Source organism: Pseudophryne corroboree, chromosome 10 (assembly GCF_028390025.1).
Source record: "Pseudophryne corroboree isolate aPseCor3 chromosome 10, aPseCor3.hap2, whole genome shotgun sequence".
NCBI lineage: Eukaryota > Metazoa > Chordata > Amphibia > Anura > Myobatrachidae > Pseudophryne > Pseudophryne corroboree.
Window position 1 is genome coordinate 607,455 of NC_086453.1, and position 21,812 is coordinate 629,266.

Sequence of the window (21,812 nt, forward strand, 5' to 3'; positions counted from 1 at the left end):
AAAATCTGGCATTACCATTGGTCCAACTGAGGGGTGACATACCATCTTTAAACCATGAAAACATGAGTGAGAAGAGAGAGAAAACAAAAAAAAAACAAAAGAGATAGAGAACAATTCATATGCATATATATATTACATAACTCGACATTAACCATCAATAGGAAAAGAGAATCAAAGCATTTTTTAAAACATTGTTCAGCATTAGGAAAACATTGTCAGATTATCAGGCTGTCATATCTACGTGTCTAATGGTTTCCTTGAGCAGTCCCTCCCCACCAGCACCTGCATTACTCCACTGTCTGTATCTGGCCAGAAATACATTGTGGCGGAGGTCATGCTGGGGTTTGGTAGACTTCTGCAAGGACCAAGTGGATATGCAATGTGTGAATTCTTACCAATACTCGTCAGAGATGGGGATAGAGAGAGAGAGAAAAAAAAACATTTCACAGATACATTTACAACGTTTCACCTGGTCCTTCCTGTGTCTTTCAGTGAATGACCTCCCAATTTATTAACCGTTACCTCAGGCTTACCATCAGTCCTAATGATCACCTTTCCTGACTATATATTATGGGTGTGGCCCAAAATCCTTCCTATATGATCCCTGATTATAATTTGGTGTGTCATAACTTTTGCTCATTTTCATGTCTAGGGGGTCTGATTTTATGTGGGCTGTTGCAGTTACTGGCATAATGCCCTTCTCTTTTGCACAGATCACAAATCCTTAAGTTCCTCCATGTGCCAATGGCCTGGGGTTTTGGTTGATTTGATGCCTCCTCAAACGCTTGGATGCTCATCACCCTCAACCGCTTTCCCTGTTCCTCCCTGCTTCCTTGGATATGGTTATGTTGTTGTCTAGGGGGTGCATATACCTTCTGTGAATCTTTGATCATACAGTTAGATCTTTCCTAGGATCTGGGTAATCAGACATGATTGATCTCAATTCTGTCCGGGACCAGGGATGGCGCATTGCACTGTCCTTGACGGGAATGGTTCCCTGATCGTCAGTCTTCCCATTGGGGACTGTGATCACCCTGACAGGACTAAACTCAATTACATCACCTTGTTTTGGTCTTACAATATGGGGTACATTTGTTTGTGCGTGATATAAAACATTGTACGTACCTGTGGACACGACCTCACCTGACCCTCCGTTAGGGGGTTTGATTATTGCCTTTACCAATTTGGTCGCGTCCACCTGGATGTCTTGTAGGCTGGCTGCTGGAAGAGATGCCGACATCGTTCTGGGCTCACTTTCTTGCTGATAATTCTGAGGGAAGTTTGACATGGGGTGCGACTTGCACAGGTTAACATTTGTGATTTTTACACTTTCATTTTTATAAACATTATTACATTTGTTACTTTCGTTCTTAATACAGTTACTAAGTGCATTTTTATCATACAACATTGTGCCATTTCTCTGCAACCATAATCCTCTTCATTGCCATGTCTCTCCTCTCAAGATGAAAGTTAGATATGTAAGTTACATTTCTTTGCATTTCACTTTCCTGTTGCCATAACTGCAAACAATCATCATGTTTAACTCGTTGTTTCCAGGATTTTATGAGACTGATCCTTTGCCTTAAATTATGCAACACCTCTGAGTCAAAACTACCTATCCCGGGAAATGGTGCCTTATCCCCCGCAGTCATTCGTGTCCATTCATCACAAAAGGTCTCAGTGTGGGGACCATATTTCCCCCACTAACCGAGCAGACCCTCGGGGTCTGCAAGCCTCTGGAGTCTGAATCCTGACCTCCGACCGTCTCTGTGTTGTGCACTTGGCTGCCATTGTGGACCTTTTTAACACAGAAAAACTTCCTAAAATGCACCAAACACAGAACTTCGTTGGAAATCCTTAAAGCTCTTCCACTGAACTTCTTCTGCTCCGGGTATCTCCGGTCCGCCTTCTAGCAGACACGTGTAGCCGTTGCAGGCCCTATCTCTAGAGATTTTCCTGAGAAAATTCCCTTCCTTTTTCTTTACACAAATCACGCTTGCATGTGCTCCCTACAACACGTATGAGGGCAAGATATACGCATGGATATACGACCTCATATCACGTTGCGTTATTGGTCACACATACAACCGTGCGGTCCAATCGTACCACTTATAGACACTTGTTGCCCATAAATGGTAGGATCATTGGAGTCTCCCTACTGTGCTCCAAAACAGCCAGAGCGTAATACAACGAAAACTTTATCACACTCTGTTGCACGTTTTCACTCAGACCGTACTCATCACGTTCCACTAAAGATCACACAGATCACAAAGTCCACAAAGCGGAATTCAATACCGTTTTATCACATAGATCACAAAGTCCACAAAGCGGGATTCAATACACTCATACCGTTTTCAACCCACTATCATTCTTATAGTTTTCTGATCAGAAAAATCATTTCCCGTAGTCTGATAGCTCTCCCCAGAGGCGTTACAGTAAAGTAAGGTATTTAAACTAAGTTTTGGAAACTGAAATCAATTTGTGCTATTATCACGTGGCTATACTATACCGCCCCCACTAGAACAATGCTATTGTGCGATTTGAGTTTTGGTGGGCGTACCCAGATGCTCCGTTGCGTAATATACGCTGCGTGCGTCGGCCTTTGTGTTGCGTTCGCGAGTCTCAGTCTTTTGTTAGAGACACGTGTACGCTGGCCACAAAAATACAATTAGCACGTTTATCAATGTAGATGATCTTTAACTGTAATCATCTACCAAGCACCACACAGGTCTTTCCTTGAGGTAAAGCTGTGCGTGTGTTTTACAAATTACCCCTTAATGTATCATTTTTACTCTTTAACTACCAATAGCAACAAATCTTTCTCAGCACGTTATCAATGCAAATGGCAAACAGGAAGGTGAGATATGTGAAAGTACACAGATGAAATGCAATTCTAAATTAATCTAATAACATACATTGATGTAAGCACACGCATATAGATTTTACATATATGTACTAATCACTTATTACATATATGAGACCTTATTCAGTGCTTCCAATTTGCATACGAATGTGCTTTCAAACTATCTGTGAAGGCAAACCAGTCACACAAGTTCATTTGCATTTCAATGGCCCATCTCACAACTAGCAGAGAATCCTAGAATCTTGGAGGTGAGAGGGGAAAAAGAAAAAAAAACAACAAAAAAACAAAACAACAACTTTCATTAAGCCCTATCTGAACTATTTATAATTGACTATGACACTGGTTAAATAAATGCATTGGTAACTCTTAAATGGTGATTTTTTTTATTTTTTTACTTATTTTATTTTTGACAATGGATGGCTGATTATTTCCTGAGTCAACTGAAAAGCAGCCGTTCAAAAAAAATTTAAAAATTTGACCTTCCCAAAATGGCCGCTGCTCCTCCCCCTTCCACCTCCATGAGGGTCACACAAAATGGTGGACAGACCATGCGGCCTCTCCTGCCATAAAGAAAATCACCATGCTAGTTCCCAAAGTAACTTTTAAATGTACTTTTAAACCTACTTAAACAGATAAACAATCTAATCTTAATCAAACACGATATGATCCATTTGAACCTGGTTTTGCGACAATAAAAATAAATTTTAGCATCTTAAATATTATGAGAAACGCCTTGTCCCTTAAAATTTCCTATCAGCGTCTTACTGATACCACAATACATTAACGTGGGTGTTTTTTTTTTTTTTTTTTCAGCATTTTGCGAGATGTCCATCATTAGCCGGTCAATTACAGCCGCGTTTGTAATGTACAGTGCATCATTAAGATCGTGATATCCCGGACGAGCCCCCATCTAACAAAGCTAAATATTTATCGTATATATTACCCTTTATGAGGTCTAAGAACACTGTACGCTATCTACGTAAGAAGTACCGTAAGGGTACGCAAGTTGCGTAACGATCGCTCAGCCGTAGGCGAGACGCTCAAGCGTCGCGTTCGCTCACGGCCCAGAGATCACAGGCAGGCACGCTATTGGCCGCTGACTAACGTAATGTTTCGCTATGGCGTAGCGGACGCTCGAGACCACAAGAAGATCACCAGTGGCGCAGACGCTCACAACGTTAAACCTTTATATCTATACCTTTAACAATGAGATACACAGTATACCTTAGTGTAGAGACAGGGTGTAAGTGCAACCTGGTGTAACCTGATTAACTACAAAGCTGTTTGAGCGTCACCGACGCTCAGAGAATACTTAACACTATAAGAAATACACAGATACCTGGGTTTAGGGTCCAAAGCCTATTATATGTATTATGACTATTATACTTGCAAAAAGAAACACAGTACAAATGATACACTACAATATAACAGAGACTACCTAACCAGATAACTACACCAGAAATACAATACAATACAATACAATCTAATCAAGGGAAAATACGGGAAGAAAGAGAAGAGAGAGAAAGAGAGAAATGGCTCACAGTAACAAGAAGATCAATATGATTGCAGAGAAGCTTACACATGTGAGGAACAATCGCTGCGCAGTTAGTCAATGCTGATGAAATACTTGAGCTTACTCATACTGGCTGTCCCTATATCATGGGACAGAAGCTAGACTCCATTTTGGGAAAACTCCACTTGATTCCAAAGACTACACCACATGGCTGAAAGGGGGAGGGGAAGACATCCAGCAGCAGCCATTTTAGATTTGCAGGTCCAAACACATGGCACTCTCTACTACACCACAATCACATAGCAGAAGACACAAGACTCCATTTTATTCCCAAAATGTCCAAGCCTCAGAACAATGCATATGTTCTGATTTTACAATTCCAAACCATCTAAATCACCTTTCACAATGTAATCCAACTTCCTAGAACCATTTTATAATTTCACATTCCCAAACAACTTCAGTATCTCAATAACCAGAGCATATTCATCACAAGACCAGACCACAATGTAATTAACACAAATGTAACTGCATGGTGGTATTTATGATTAACAAGATATATAGTATAACTAACCAGCACAATCTATTTTAAATCTCCATAGGCAAACAAATACCACAAATACTATGCTACAGATTGTATACTGTTCCAATTCATCACAGACTTCACAGAGTATCCACAAACACCCAACAATCACACAACTGCCCAAACCTCGTTAACCTTAAGCCATTTGTATCTCCAAACTAACTAAGCTATGCCAACCATTCTACAACTACATTGCTACAAACACATATTTAAAACTATTCTATGCCAATCAGCCATGAGATATTGAGTTGATACTTAGTCTTTTCTAAGGAGCCCGGTGATGATCCAGCCATGCTTGCTGTGTGCTTTGTTCTGAGTGTAGCTACATTACATCTGTTCTCTGAGGCCACACCTGACCACTACCTTCCTGTTTGACCAGTACCTGGGGGAGGGGTCTTTCTTTCTTTGTATATGCTGATCAGATTCAGCCCTGAAAACTTAGTAAAAGGTTGTCTTGAGCATCCATTGTTCTAACAATGTGATCTTAGCTTTTATACATATAATCATATCTATCTGCTGCAATGTCCCACAACTTCACAACCAGCATCAAACTAACCCACACATCATTCTGCTTGCTTCAATACCAAACATGATGGGCACATCTGGTTCTGTTCAAATGATACGTATTCATGACATCAATTCATCAGCCAATTCTAAATCTCCATGATGTCTGGTGCTGTTCATTATTATAACCATGTACTGTATGAAACAAGCGCCGAATCCATCTCTGTGCCATGTCCGAGCAAATGCGTGTGTTTCCATATATTGCTGTGCTCGCTGCGCATATTTGCAAGTATAGCGACTTAAATGTGTGTGTGTTTTGTATGTTCTCTCTATGTAATATTTTTGACTTTGACAGAAAGATCTGGTCTTAGATTATCCTTTAAACCCCTAAGGCGACGATCAGAAAAAGGTTGTGATCCATTAACCTGGTGTTGTACGTGTGAAAAAGTACTGGCAGCTTGAGACGCGGACTTTGCAGAGGACGCAAAGGTGTGTTTATACTAAACGGGCTCTTACGGACAACTTCACAACACTTCCGTTCGGATATTAAGGTGGACACCAGATTTCAGCACCTCTTCTTCTGTATTTTAGCGGGCCCGTCCAATTCGGGTAAAAGTTATTTTGTGAAAACGCTGTTGCAGCACGCGGCTATGACGCACATACCTGATAATGTTGTTTGGTTTTACACCTGTTGGCAACCTATATACGACCAACTTCTGTGTGATTTCCCCGGTATGGGTTTTATAGAGGGTTTACCCGAGTCTTTTAGCGATGATCAACTGTTCCCCCCAGATAAGATTAATTTAACAGTGATTGATGATCTGATGGACGCAGCTAGTAATAATTCTGAGGTTGAGAAAGCTTTCACAAAGTATGTACACCATCGTAATATCAGTATCCTGTACCTTGTCCAAAACATATTTTGTCATGGTAAAAAGAGCAGGACTATACATTCAAACACAAAATATATGGTCCTGTTCAAAAAACCCAGGGATAAAATGCAGGTAGGCAATATTGCTAGACAAATGTACCCATTGAAAAATCATTTTTTTTCTCAAATCCTATGAATCCACGACGGCTGCCCCTTATGGTTATTTACTGGTTGATTTAAGAAACAACACTCTTGACGATTATCGTTTATGAAGCAGCTTATTCCCACCCAACACATCTGTCACTTTTGTCATTAAGAAGCGCGGTTCTATTAAGCTAGAACCGTAAAACCTTTAGTCATCCATTGTCATTCTAACAATGGTAAACATGTTGGGCTGGATAAGGCGTAATTGGGCACTTTTAAAAATGTTAATTAAAGCCATCCCATCCCAAAGAAACGCTATTTTATCCAACGCTTCAAACGATTTAGTCACGGCTATTTGTGAGATAGCACTTAACATGCTTAAAGGTAAAATACTGTTGTCTCAACGAAAAGTTAAACTACCTTAAAAAGAAGTGAGAGCTTATAAAATCGCTTTGTAATAAGAATGTGCCATTGGAAAAAAGAAGAGGTTGGTGAAACAGTTGGGCGGCTTTATCAGTTCGCTGCTTGATATTGCTATACCGTTAATTACAGGCCTATTGTCTAATCGCTGATGGAGTATGCTGAGAAAATGTATCTGGTGCCTCAGAATCAGATAGACCATTTACATAACAAGCCGAACAGCGACGACATACGTAAAACAGCAATGCACGGTCTAGATGTAGAGATCGTGAAAATACTACAGAATAATGATTTATCAGAATATGAAAAGGCAAAGCGATATACAGTATTGTTGCAGAGGTATCTGGTATTGAGTAAACAGGCTGATAGTGAAATGTAAACTTTAGCTCTTTTATCCCTCGTTGCAAATCCAGTTGATGAATCAAATAACACGGCATAGCCAGGTGCTACTGATGCTGTTTATCATGAGATTTTGAGCGGTGTTAATGCTAGGTATAAAAAAACCTGAAATACTATTGAGTAAAATGACACGCTCTAAACACATCACAGACTGGAACAGTAAAGGCGATTTTCTGTATAAAGGCAGCACTGTACCAGGTTCCAACATGTTAGATTTCTAAGAAGCATCACGCAAAGCCATGGCGTGTCGAGTCGTAATACACCGAACGGTTGGTCTGAATTTATGCGGGCTATGTCTGAATTAAATATTCCCTCAACTGTCATTGGCAATGCAGTAAATAGAATGTACCTAGATGACTTAAAGGCCGAGAAGCAGGTCGACTCTGATGGTACTGTAACATCGCCCATGTCACTACAAACCCTTAACAAAAGTCGAATAAATGTTTTAAGTTCCCCGGGATTAACAACGCTGCACAGCTACTTACTACCTAGGAAAAGATCCGTAAATCTATTTCAGGAACCACAGTGGCTGAAACTATAACATATAACTAATTTATACTATATTTATACACTGTATTTTGTGTGGGTATATTGCACCACAATGTTTAACTTGTATTGTGTCAATAAAATTTGATGTAATGTTTTAAATGTGAAGCTTTACCGTGTTATTCAACGCCTATATTTCTGTAACTATAATTTGCATATACCAATAAAATATACTTATGATTTATAAAACAACGTTTTGTTCTTTGTCTCTAATTGATGTACACGGAAGAAACCTCAATCACGTGATATAAAGTTTAATAAACAACGTTGTTCATTGGAAAAGCATCATAGATATGATGCATTGTACATAAAATGCTTCAAACACAACGTTGATTACAAGTTACACAAACAATGCAGCATTGTACATAAAATGCTTCACACACAATGTTGGTTACAATTTACACAAGTCTGTATATATCTATCTGCATAATGACTTCTTAGACATCTTACAAAATTTTAAACAAAACGATCATTACGTTTTGTATCAACACTAAAACGGGCCAGTATATCTGCATACTTGTAATATTGACACATGAAAAATATTAAGTATACGCAATATTGACCGCAAACAGTGCTGTAAAAATTTTGCAACTGTTTATTTTGGTGATAAATACTTTTTGAATTCAAGTTTAAAAATTGTATTATAGCCTTTGGGGATAGGGTGCTGTCAAGGGCTAGCCCGTAAGAATAAAAAAAAGTAACATTCACGCAGTTCATTAAATTAAACAGCCAACCAGTGCTCACCCAGCTGCCCTCTGCTATGAGTATTGATTACAAACACGCAGGGGTATTGCAACAGTTTACCGGTCGGTAACATATCGCATGGAAAGGTACCTTTAAAAATGAGTCGCGTTATTGGGTCTGCGTACTGTATGCAGTTTATCTGTAATGTGTTCATCTTGCTGTTGCGTAATGCTGTTTGTTAAAATATGCAATAAATATTCAAATTATTTATTTCATTTATAGATAATCATACAGCACATCACGCCTTTGATTAATTTCAATGATATTATCAAATATTGCATATATTATCACATTGACTGTCTAGTCTAACACTTCAGCAAAACAGAATTCAGCATGTAGATTCCCCATTCTGATTAGCGAGAGGTGCTCAGCGCATTCCTGTTCAGGTTAAAGATCAAAAGCGAATAGTGTGTAATCATTGAGGTACTCTTCACGGTCAATTAGTATACCTTGATCTGATTTCTGCTTATTTGGGATCTGTATGAGTGACAGGTACTCGTGAACCACATTACCGTGTTCAAAGTCGGGTTGAAACGGCTTGGCTCAATGCGTGGTTCCATCCAGGTAAAGGGATGCAAAGTTTAAATTTTTATGTTCAAAACGAAGAGGGTTCCTGTCATAGGCTCCTGAAAACGCTTAGTTGTCTACAAACGCAGCTATAACTTCTTTTAGTACTTGGCCTAAAAACAGATTTTCTGAATTAAATACTATACTTCCCGTTGGTACGCTGCATATTTTCATACCAACATGATCAATCACATATTTTGAGTTGCCATTTAACAAGGCCTGAGCATGTCCGATCCGTACGGTGGGTGAAGCCTAAACTCTTTTCACAAACAGGGATGCCGCGACGATCGAATTTTAAAGGCGTCCGCCTCCGCCGACATTAAGCAGAATGAGTCTTTGTTTCTGGTGAGTTTTATCTTCAAATCAGCAGTGTTTAAGATTAGCTTATGTTGATGGAAAAGGTCGCAGTGTAGTGGTCCTAGCAATTCCACCGGTCGACTTTGCGCCGTTGCGCTTGATCTTTTTATAAATCTGGTGTTTAGCCCATCCAGCGCCCTGGTGTTGTGTTGTCCAGCCATATCTTTGTAAAATAATCCTGTTGTGTGTTTTGTGGATAATGCATCTGAGCTATAATTCAGTATGGTCTCTATGTAGGCCCTATAAGCGTAAAGATTATTGGATTGTGATATGAGTCTATCGCCCAAAGAAACATCCACCTGGTTGAATGAAGTTGCTATGGGGTAATTAATAAGGGCTGCCCATGCCCCTTGCGGTATCGGATTATCAGACCATACGATCTTACAGGTTACATACAGCAGCGTGTTGTTCAGATCATAGTAGTGCTCACCGCTGGCCGCTATATAGAATTCAAGCGGAGATGTCTCAGATAACGCAGCTAAAGGTTGAACTTCGACGTATAGACTTTTCTCTGTGCTGGTTTGCATCGGGGGCATGTCAAAAAGATCAAGCTCAGATTTTGCACAATCCATGGATTCATTGTGTATGAAAGACATGCTTAAAAAATAGCACCAACTCTCCACTTTGGATTCCTTTTTTTTATTTAAGTTGCGCCTGCCACATTTTTTGTTTAAAAGGGGCATTCACCAAGGTGGAAGTTGCGTCGAATGCTTCTGGTTTTTTTTAGCCACCCCTTTCCATGTATAAATTAATCCGGAACCATCTTGCTTCGCTTAGTTTGCCTCGAGTAATTTATTCACAATGGCCATTGTAGCTTGTCCGATAATGTCTTTTGCGATATTGCGTGCTGAGTTCTTCACATGGGGGTTTTGCTAACTCCAGATCTCTTCAGAAAAGCGGCACAGCCTTTCTGAACAGACTTCCAAATATACCACCTAATCCGCAACCGTACATGTATGCAATGCCGTGAAAACCGGGTAATCCATTACCGGCTTGAGATTTATAATATTGAGCATAGAGAGCAGGATCGCCATAATTTTTAACAGCGACCATTCTGTTTAGTTAATAAAATTCAGTTTTGGGTCGTCTGAAGTGTAGTTTCACGATCGCTTTCCCAAACTTAAATGCCATGTTCTCGTTCTGATCGTTCTTTATCTCTATGGCTATGCATTTTGCACAATGGTACGTAATCGGGCTTCTCGTATCGTATTGTATCGTATCGTATTGTGATCACTTCATTGTTTTAACCCTTAATTTAAACAGTGCAAAGTAGCATTACATAACTATACCCGACCCTCTGGTGTTCGATAATGTCTGTGTACACGTACAGCGTATATTGGCTTGCCTTTGATGTCAGCGCATGGTATGAAATCTTAAGCATTAGCGACTGTTGTGGCATTCTTAGTGGTCATACTTTCAGCCCAGGCCCTCTTACTGAATAAATTGATAACGGTTAATATGTATTTAATACCATCGTTGTATTTTGACAGATCTATGAGCGAAACCAAATCGCATTGCCACTGTTGATTTATACCCGATACACAAATCATGTTCATTTTATAGTTTTTTTTTCTCGGATATTTTAACATTTATTTTAAACCGATCCATAATATTTATCAATACCTCTAAAACTACCCGGTTTTAATACTGTGTAATATGCTTCTTTCATCCGCTTGATTTGACGCATGGCATTGCATGACATTCTGTGATTGGTGTTACGTGACATTCTTTTCAAAGCAATTATCTTTTAATTAGAGATGTGCACTTGAAATTTTTCGGGTTTTGTGTTTTGGTTTTGGGTTCGGTTCTGCGGCCGTGTTTTGGGTTCGACCGCGTTTTGGCAAAACCTCACCGAATTTTTTTTGTCGGATTCGGGTGTGTTTTGGATTCGGGTGTTTTTTTAAAAAAAACACTAAAAAACAGCTTAAATCATAGAATTTGGGGGTCATTTTGACCCCAAAGTATTATTAACCTCAAAAACCATAATTTCCACTCATTTTCAGTCTATTCTGAATACCTCACACCTCACAATATTATTTTTAGTCCTAAAATTTGCACCGAGGTCGCTGGATGACTAAGCTAAGCGACCCTAGTGGCCGACACAAACACCTGGCCCATCTAGGAGTGGCACTGCAGTGTCACGCAGGATGGCCCTTCCAAAAAACACTCCCCAAACAGCACATGACGCAAAGAAAAAAAGAGGCGCAATGAGGTAGCTGTGTGAGTAAGATAAGCGACCGTAGTGGCCGGCACAAACACCTGGCCCATCTAGGAGTTGCACTGCAGTGTCACGCAGGATGGCCCTTCCAAAAAACACTCCCCAAACAGCACATGACGCAAAGAAAAAAAGAGGCGCAATCAGGTAGCTGTGTGAGTAAGATAAGCGACCCTAGTGGCCGACACAAACACCTGGCCCATCTAGGAGTGGCACTGCAGTGTCACGCAGGATGGCCCTTCCAAAAAACACTCCCCAAACAGCACATGACGCAAAGAAAAAAAGAGGCGCAATGAGGTAGCTGTGTGAGTAAGATAAGCGACCCTAGTGGCCGACACAAACACCTGGCCCATCTAGGAGTGGCACTGCAGTGTCACGCAGGATGGCCCTTCCAAAAAACACTCCCCAAACAGCACATGACGCAAAGAAAAAAAGAGGCGCAAGGAGGTAGCTGTGTGAGTAAGATAAGCGACCCTAGTGGCCGACACAAACACCTGGCCCATCTAGGAGTGGCACTGCAGTGTCACGCAGGATGGCCCTTCCAAAAAACACTCCCCAAACAGCACATGACGCAAAGAAGAAAAAAAGAAAAAAGAGGTGCAAGATGGAATTGTCCTTGGGCCCTCCCACCCACCCTTATGTTGTATAAACAGGACATGCACACTTTAACCAACCCATCATTTCAGTGACAGGGTCTGCCACACGACTGTGACTGAAATGACGGGTTGGTTTGGACCCCCACCAAAAAAGAAGCAATTAATCTCTCCTTGCACAAACTGGCTCTACAGAGGCAAGATGTCCACCTCATCATCATCCTCCGATATATCACCGTGTACATCCCCCTCCTCACAGATTATCAATTCGTCCCCACTGGAATCCACCATCTCAGCTCCCTGTGTACTTTGTGGAGGCAATTGCTGCTGGTCAATGTCTCCACGGAGGAATTGATTATAATTCATTTTAATGAACATCATCTTCTCCACATTTTCTGGATGTAACCTCGTACGCCGATTGCTGACAAGGTGAGCGGCGGCACTAAACACTCTTTCGGAGTACACACTTGTGGGAGGGCAACTTAGGTAGAATAAAGCCAGTTTGTGCAAGGGCCTCCAAATTGCCTCTTTTTCCTGCCAGTATAAGTACGGACTGTGTGACGTGCCTACTTGGATGCGGTCACTCATATAATCCTCCACCATTCTTTCAATGGGGAGAGAATCATATGCAGTGACAGTAGACGACATGTCCGTAATCGTTGTCAGGTCCTTCAGTCCGGACCAGATGTCAGCATCAGCAGTCGCTCCAGACTGCCCTGCATCACCGCCAGCGGGTGGGCTCGGAATTCTGAGCCTTTTCCTCGCACCCCCAGTTGCGGGAGAATGTGAAGGAGGAGATGTTGACAGGTCGCGTTCCGCTTGACTTGACAATTTTCTCACCAGCAGGTCTTTGAACCCCAGCAGACTTGTGTCTGCCGGAAAGAGAGATCCAAGGTAGGTTTTAAATCTAGGATCGAGCACGGTGGCCAAAATGTAGTGCTCTGATTTCAACAGATTGACCACCCGTGAATCCTTGTTAAGCGAATTAAGGGCTCCATCCACAAGTCCCACATGCCTAGCGGAATCGCTCCGTGTTAGCTCCTCCTTCAATGTCTCCAGCTTCTTCTGCAAAAGCCTGATGAGGGGAATGACCTGACTCAGGCTGGCAGTGTCTGAACTGACTTCACGTGTGGCAAGTTCAAAGGGCAGCAGAACCTTGCACAACGTTGAAATCATTCTCCACTGCGCTTGAGACAGGTGCATTCCACCTCCTATATCGTGCTGAATTGTATAGGCTTGAATGGCCTTTTGCTGCTCCTCCAACCTCTGAAGCATATATAGGGTTGAATTCCACCTCGTTACCACTTCTTGCTTCAGATGATGGCAGGGCAGGTTCAGGCGTTTTTGGTGTTGCTCCAGTCTTCTGTACGTGGTGCCTGTACGCCGAAAGTGTCCCGCAATTCTTCTGGCCACCGACAGCATCTCTTGCACGCCCCTGTCGTTTTTTAAAAAATTCTGCACCACCAAATTCAAGGTATGTGCAAAACATGGGACGTGCTGGAATTTGCCCATATTTAATGCACACACAATATTGCTGGCGTTGTCCGATGCCACAAATCCACAGGAGAGTCCAATTGGGGTAAGCCATTCCGCGATGATCTTCCTCAGTTGCCGTAAGAGGTTTTCAGCTGTGTGCGTATTCTGGAAACCGGTGATACAAAGCGTAGCCTGCCTAGGAAAGAGTTGGCGTTTGCGAGATGCTGCTACTGGTGCCGCCGCTGCTGTTCTTGCGGCGGGAGTCCATACATCTACCCAGTGGGCTGTCACAGTCATATAGTCCTGACCCTGCCCTGCTCCACTTGTCCACATGTCCGTGGTTAAGTGGACATTGGGTACAACTGCATTTTTTAGGACACTGGTGAGTCTTTTTCTGACGTCCGTGTACATTCTCGGTATCGCCTGCCTAGAGAAGTGGAACCTAGATGGTATTTGGTAACGGGGCACACTACCTCAAGAAATTGTCTAGTTCCCTGTGAACTAACGGCGGATACCGGACGCACGTCTAACACCAACATAGTTGTCAAGGCCTCAGTTATCCGCTTTGCAGCAGGATGACTGCTGTGATATTTCATCTTCCTCGCAAAGGACTGTTGGACAGTCAATTGCTTGGTGGAAGTAGTAAAAGTGGTCTTACGATTTCCCCTCTGGGATGACCATCGACTCCCAGCAGCAACAACAGCAGCGCCAGCAGCAGTAGGCGTTACACGCAAGGATGCATCGGAGGAATCCCAGGCAGGAGAGGAATCGTCAGAATTGCCAGTGACATGGCCTGCAGGACTATTGGCATTCCTGGGGAAGGAGGAAATTGACACTGAGGGAGTTGGTGGGGGGGTTTGTGTGAGCTTGGTTACAAGAGGAAGGGATTTACTGGTCAGTGGACTGCTTCCGCTGTCGCCCAAAGTTTTTGAACTTGTCACTGACTTATTATGAATGCGCTGCAGGTGACGTATAAGGGAGGATGTGCCGAGGTGGTTAACGTCCTTACCCCTACTTATTACAGCTTGACAAAGGCAACACACGGCTTGACAAATGTTGTCCGCATTTCTGTTGAAATACTTCCACACCGAAGAGCTGATTTTTTTGGTATTTTCACCAGGCATGTCAACGGCCATATTCCTCCCACGGACAACAGGTGTCTCCCCGGGTGCCTGACTTAAACAAACCACCTCACCATCAGAATCCTCCTTGTCAATTTCCTCCCCAGCGCCAGCAACACCCATATCCTCCTCATCCTGGTGTACTTCAACACTGACATCTTCAATCTGACTATCAGGAACTGGACTGCGGGTGCTCCTTCCAGCACTTGCAGGGGGCGTGCAAATGGTGGAAGGCGCATGCTCTTCACGTCCAGTGTTGGGAAGGTCAGGCATCGCAACCGACACAATTGGACTCTCCTTGTGGATTTGGGATTTCGAAGAACGCACAGTTCTTTGCGGTGCTTTTGCCAGCTTGAGTCTTTTCATTTTTCTAGTGAGAGGCTGAGTGCTTCCATCCTCATGTGAAGCTGAACCACTAGCCATGAACATAGGCCAGGGCCTCAGCCGTTCCTTGCCACTCAGTGTGGTAAATGGCATATTGGCAAGTTTACGCTTCTCCTCCGACAATTTTATTTTAGATTTTGGAGTCCTTTTTTTACTGATATTTGGTGTTTTGGATTTTACATGCTCTGTACTATGACATTGGGCATCGGCCTTGGCAGACGACGTTGCTGGCATTTCATCGTCTCGGCCATGACTAGTGGCAGCAGCTTCAGCACGAGGTGGAAGTGGATCTTGATCTTTCCCTAATTTTGGAACCTCAACATTTTTGTTCTCCATATTTTAATAGGCACAACTAAAAGGCACCTCAGGTAAACAATGGAGATGGATGGATACTAGTATACTTATGGATGGACGAGCGACTGCCGACACAGAGGTAGCTACAGCCGTGGACTACCGTACTGTGTCTGCTGCTAATATAGACTGGATGATAATGAGATGAAATTAATATATATATATAATATCACTAGTACTGCAGCCGGACAGGTATATATATTTATTAGGTAATGACTGATGACGGACCTGCTGGACACTGTCAGCTCAGCAGCACCGCAGACTGCTACAGTAAGCTACTATAGTAGTATGTATCAAGAAGAAAGAAAAAAAAAAACCACGGGTAGGTGGTATACAATTATGGATGGACGAGCGACTGCCGACACAGAGGTAGCTACAGCCTTGGACTACCGTACTGTGTCTGCTGCTAATATAGACTGGATGATAATGAGATGAAATTAATATATATATATATAATATCACTAGTACTGCAGCCGGACAGGTATATATATTTATTATGTAATGACTGATGACGGACCTGCTGGACACTGTCAGCTCAGCAGCACCACAGACTGCTACAGTAAGCTACTATAGTAGTATGTATCAAGAAGAAAGAAAAAGAAAAAAACCACGGGTAGGTGGTATACAATTATGGATGGATGAGCGACTGCCGACACAGAGGTAGCTACACCCGTGGACTACCGTACTGTGTCTGCTGCTAATATAGACTGGATGATAATGAGATGAAATTAATATATATATATATATAATATCACTAGTACTGCAGCCGGACAGGTATATATATTTATTATGTAATGACTGATGACAGACCTGCTGGACACTGTCAGCTCAGCAGCACCGCAGACTGCTACAGTAAGCTACTATAGTAGTATGTATCAAGAAGAAAGAAAAAAAAAAACCACGGGTAGGTGGTATACAATTATGGATGGACGAGCGACTGCCGACACAGAGGTAGCTACAGCCGTGGACTACCGTACTGTGTCTGCTGCTAATATAGACTGGATGATAATGAGATGAAATTAATATATATATATATAATATCACTAGTACTGCAGCCGGACAGGTATATATATTTATTATGTAATGACTGATGACGGACCTGCTGGACACTGTCAGCTCAGCAGCACCGCAGACTGCTACAGTAAGCTACTATAGTAGTATGTATCAAGAAGAAAGAAAAAAAAAAAAACACGGGTAGGTGGTATACAATTATATATATATTATATACAATTATATATATATATATTAAACTGGTGGTGATTAATTAAACTGGTGGTCAGGTCACTGGTCACACTATCAGCAACTTGCAAGTAGTACTCCTAAGCAGACAATCACAATATATACTGGTGGTCAGTGTGGTCACAATGGCAGTGTGGCACTCTGGCAGCAAAAGTGTGCACTGTACGTTAAAATATGTACTCCTGCTCTCAGACTCTAACTGCTCCCCACTGTGTCCCCCACAAGTCAGATATACAGTCACACTATCACTTCAGCAAGTAGTAGTACTCCTCCTAATGCTCCCCAAAATTACTAAAGTAAATACTGTGTCTCTCTCTACTCTAGTCTCACTCTCTTCTCTATAAACGGAGAGGACGCCAGCCACGTCCTCTCCCTATCAATCTCAATGCACGTGTGAAAATGGCGGCGACGCGCGGCTCCTTATATAGAATCCGAGTCTCGCGATAGAATCCGAGCCTCGCGAGAATCCGACAGCGGGATGATGACGTTCGGGCGCGCTCGGGTTAACCGAGCAAGGCGGGAAGATCAGAGTCGCTCGGCCCCGTGTAAAAAAACCTGAAGTTCGGGCGGGTTCGGATTCCGAGGAACCGAACCCGCTCATCTCTACTTTTAATACAGTTTGATATCAAGCTCTATAAACTTTATATTGATTTTATATAAAATCAATGTTATGCTCTATAAATTGAAATCAAAGGGGGCATGTCGACCTGTCAAAAGCAATAAAGTTTGATAAAAAGGTGCTCTATATCTACTAGGATGCACCTCAGCTCAATTTTGAGCTTCAAGACAAAGTCTGAATACTTATGTACATATGATTTCATAGTTTTTTATTTTTAATAAATGTGCAAAAATCTAAAAAAAACAAACATTTTTCACGTCATTATGCGGTATTGTGTATAGAATTTTGAAGGAAAAATTAATTTATTCTATTTAGGAATAAGGCTGTAACATAACAAAATGTAGAGACACACTTCTTTGCTTTTTTTACAGTCATGGTGTGGATTTTCTGCCATGCAAACACATCGTGGGAATGCGCACCACAATGGCTGCTTTGATATGCTAATGATCGAGGGGCACAGAACAGGCTTTATAACTATGTCCCCACCGTGTCTCCCAGTCCACCTGTCACTATACATTGCAGTGGGAACCTCTTACTCCCGCTACCTGGCCGCTGCCACTGTACTGCTCCCGCACGTGTATAGCATTCACAGGAGCATGTGTACGCACGTATCCGTGAGCACCATGGCAATGCAGCTTCTTTATCCTGCTATGCGAACAATCACGGGCAAAGATGTATAGAGGCACATCTGTAAATGTACGATTTTCTGGTTACATAATTACTGTACATGTTTATGTTTTAAGGGGTATAAGAAAAGTATATACAGTAGGTTGATATATACTTACCACTGAAGTGCTCCTCAATGACTTTCTGCCTTATCTGCCTCCCTTATTCTATATTCAGACTGTTGCCAGATAATAGTAACTCCACTACTTGCTTACTGTATTCTTCACCAGCATGTATCAGAAGTTGCTGCATACACATGTTGTTAAAAAAACTGCAGCTGAACACAATTTTAGTCACCTTTAAGGGACTATACAGCAAAAAGCCAGCAGACTTATCCAGAACCGAAACCGAGATTTCAGTAGGCCAAAACATCTTTCTATTACAGACGACTTGCATTGTCATACTGGGGCATGAAGGGCTCAACAGGGGAATGTAGTAGTAGGGACCTATGTTAAGGGGCGTGGCCAGTCTCTAGCGGGGGTGTGCCAGCCACCACAGAGACATGACTAACCATTAGAGAGTGCATTGTCTGGGCCCCTTGATAAATATATATATATAGTAAATACTTCTAGTGCATGCAGGATAATGTACCTGATTAATACCAGCAATGCACTGTAGAGAATACACCATAGTCATGTGCAGTATAATGTAACATATGTATAATGTATAATGCACTGTAAAGAATACACCATAGTCCTGTGCAGTATAATGTAACTTATGTATAATGTATAATGTACTGTAGAGAATACACCATAGTCCTGTGCAGTATAATGTAACGTATGTATAATGTACTGTAGAGAATACACCATAGTCTTGTGCAGTATAATGTAACATGTATAATGTACTGTAGATAATACACCATAGTCCTGTGCAGTATAATGTAACTTATGTATAATGTATAATGTACTGTAGAGAATACACCATAGTCCTGTGCAGTATAATGTAACGTATGTATAATGTACTGTAGAGAATACACCATAGTCTTGTGCAGTATAATGTAACATGTATAATGTACTGTAGATAATACACCATAGTCCTGTGCAGTATAATGTAACGTATGTATAATGTACTGTAGAGAATACACCATAGTCTTGTGCAGTATAATGTAACATTTGTATAATGTATAATGCACTGTAGAGAATACACCATAGTTCTGTGCAGTATAATGTAACATATGTATAATGTATAATGCACTGTAGAGAATACACCATAGTCCTGTGCAGTATAATGTAACTTATGTGTAATGTACTGTAGAGAATACACCATAGTCCTGTGCAGTATAATGTAACGTATGTATAATGTACTGTAGAGAATACACCATAGTCTTGTGCAGTATTATGTAACATATGTATAATGTATAATGCACTGTAGAGAATACACCATAGTTCTGTGCAGGATAATGTAACATATGTATAATGTATTATGCACTGTAGAGAATACACCATAGTCATGTGCAGTATAATGTAAAATATGTATAATATATAATGCACTGTAGAGACTGCAACATAGTCCTGTGCAGTATAATGTAACATATGTATAATGTATAATGCACTGTAGAGAATACACCATAGTCCTGTGCAGTATAATGTAACATATGTATAATGTACTGTAGAGAATACACCATAGTCTTGTGCAGTATAATGTAACATATGTATAATATATAATGCACTGTACAGAATACACCATAGTCTTGTGCAGTATAATGTAACATTTGTATAATGTATAATGCACTGTAGAGAATACACCATAGTTCTGTGCAGTATAATGTAACATATGTATAATGTATAATGCACTGTAGAGAATACACCATAGTCCTGTGCAGTATAATGTAACTTATGTATAATGTACTGTAGAGAATACACCATAGTCCTGTGCAATATAATGTAACATATGTATAATGTACTGTAGAGAATACACCATAGTCTTGTGCAGTATTATGTAACATATGTATAATGTATAATGCACTGTAGAGAATACACCATAGTTCTGTGCAGTATAATGTAACATATGTATAATGTATAATGCACTGTAGAGAATACACCATAGTCATGTGCAGTATAATGTAAAATATGTATAATATATAATGCACTGTAGAGACTGCAACATAGTCCTGTGCAGTATAATGTAACATATGTATAATGTATAATGCACTGTAGAGAATACACCATAGTCCTGTGCAGTATAATGTAACATATGTATAATGTACTGTAGAGAATACACCATAGTCTTGTGCAGTATAATGTAACATATATATAATATATAATGCACTGTAGAGAATACCCCATAGTCCTGTGCAGTATAATGTAACATATGTACAATGTATAATGCACTGTAGAGAATACACCATAGTCCTTTGCAGTATAATGTAACATATGTATAATGTACTGTAGAGAATACACCATAGTCCTGTGCAGTATAATGTAACGTATGTATAATGTACTGTAGAGAATACATCATAGTCTTGTGCAGTATAATGTAACATATGTATAATGTATAATGCACTGTAGAGAATACACCATAGTTCTGTGCAGTATAATGTAACATATGTATAATGTATAATGCACTGTAGAGAATACACCATAGTCCTGTGCAGTATAATGTAACATATGTATAATATATAATGCACTGTAGAGACTGCAACATAGTCCTGTGCAGTATAATGTAACGGTTCCGGTATGAATGGTCGACCATGTTATGGTCGACAGTCATTAGGTCGACCACTATTGGTCGACATTGACATGGTCCACATGGACACATGGTCGATACATGAAAATGGTCGACACATGAAAGGTCGACATATGAAAAGGTCGACATGAGTTTTTTAACTTTTTTCGGTGTTGTTTTTTGCGTAAAGTGACTGGGAACCCCAATTAGTGCACCGCTTCTCTACTGTAGAGAATACACCATAGTCCTGTGCAGTATAATGTAACATATGTATAATGTACTGTAGAGAATACACCATAGTCTTGTGCAGTATAATGTAACATATGTATAATGTATAATGCACTGTAGAGAATACACCATAGTCCTTTGCAGTATAATGTAACATATGTATAATGTATTATGCACTGTAGAGAATATACCATAGTCCTGTGCAGTATAATGTAACATATGCATAATGTAGAATGCACTGTAGAGAATACACCATAGTCCTGTGCAGTATAATGGGCGATGGGTGATGGGCTAGGGGAGGGTCCAATCAATCAATGTGCTTACATACACATGTTTGGGCTTTATATTAGTGTGTAGTTTAGCTGAATTAGCGTAGCTGAATCATTGTGGGGCGAAAGATTTCAAAGGGAGAAAATTTCTAAGGGTTTCGTCTGGGACTTATACTGGACTTTAACTGGACGGAAACTGCATGGAAACTCCAAACAAAAGCAAATAAATCATCACAATCCACCAATACTTGGACTGCAGCTACAAATGTTTGCACACACCTATTATTCTCCAAACCTCACTTACCCAGGAAACTATACATTCACTTTCTGCAAAAACACCTGCAATACAACTTTTACTCTGACCCTGCAAATACCTGGAAAACAAATGTTTTATTGAGAAGCATATTTGATGAAGTAACACTGACTTGTGGTTTGCCAACACTGTGTAATTTTCCATCTAACATCAACAAATATTTGAT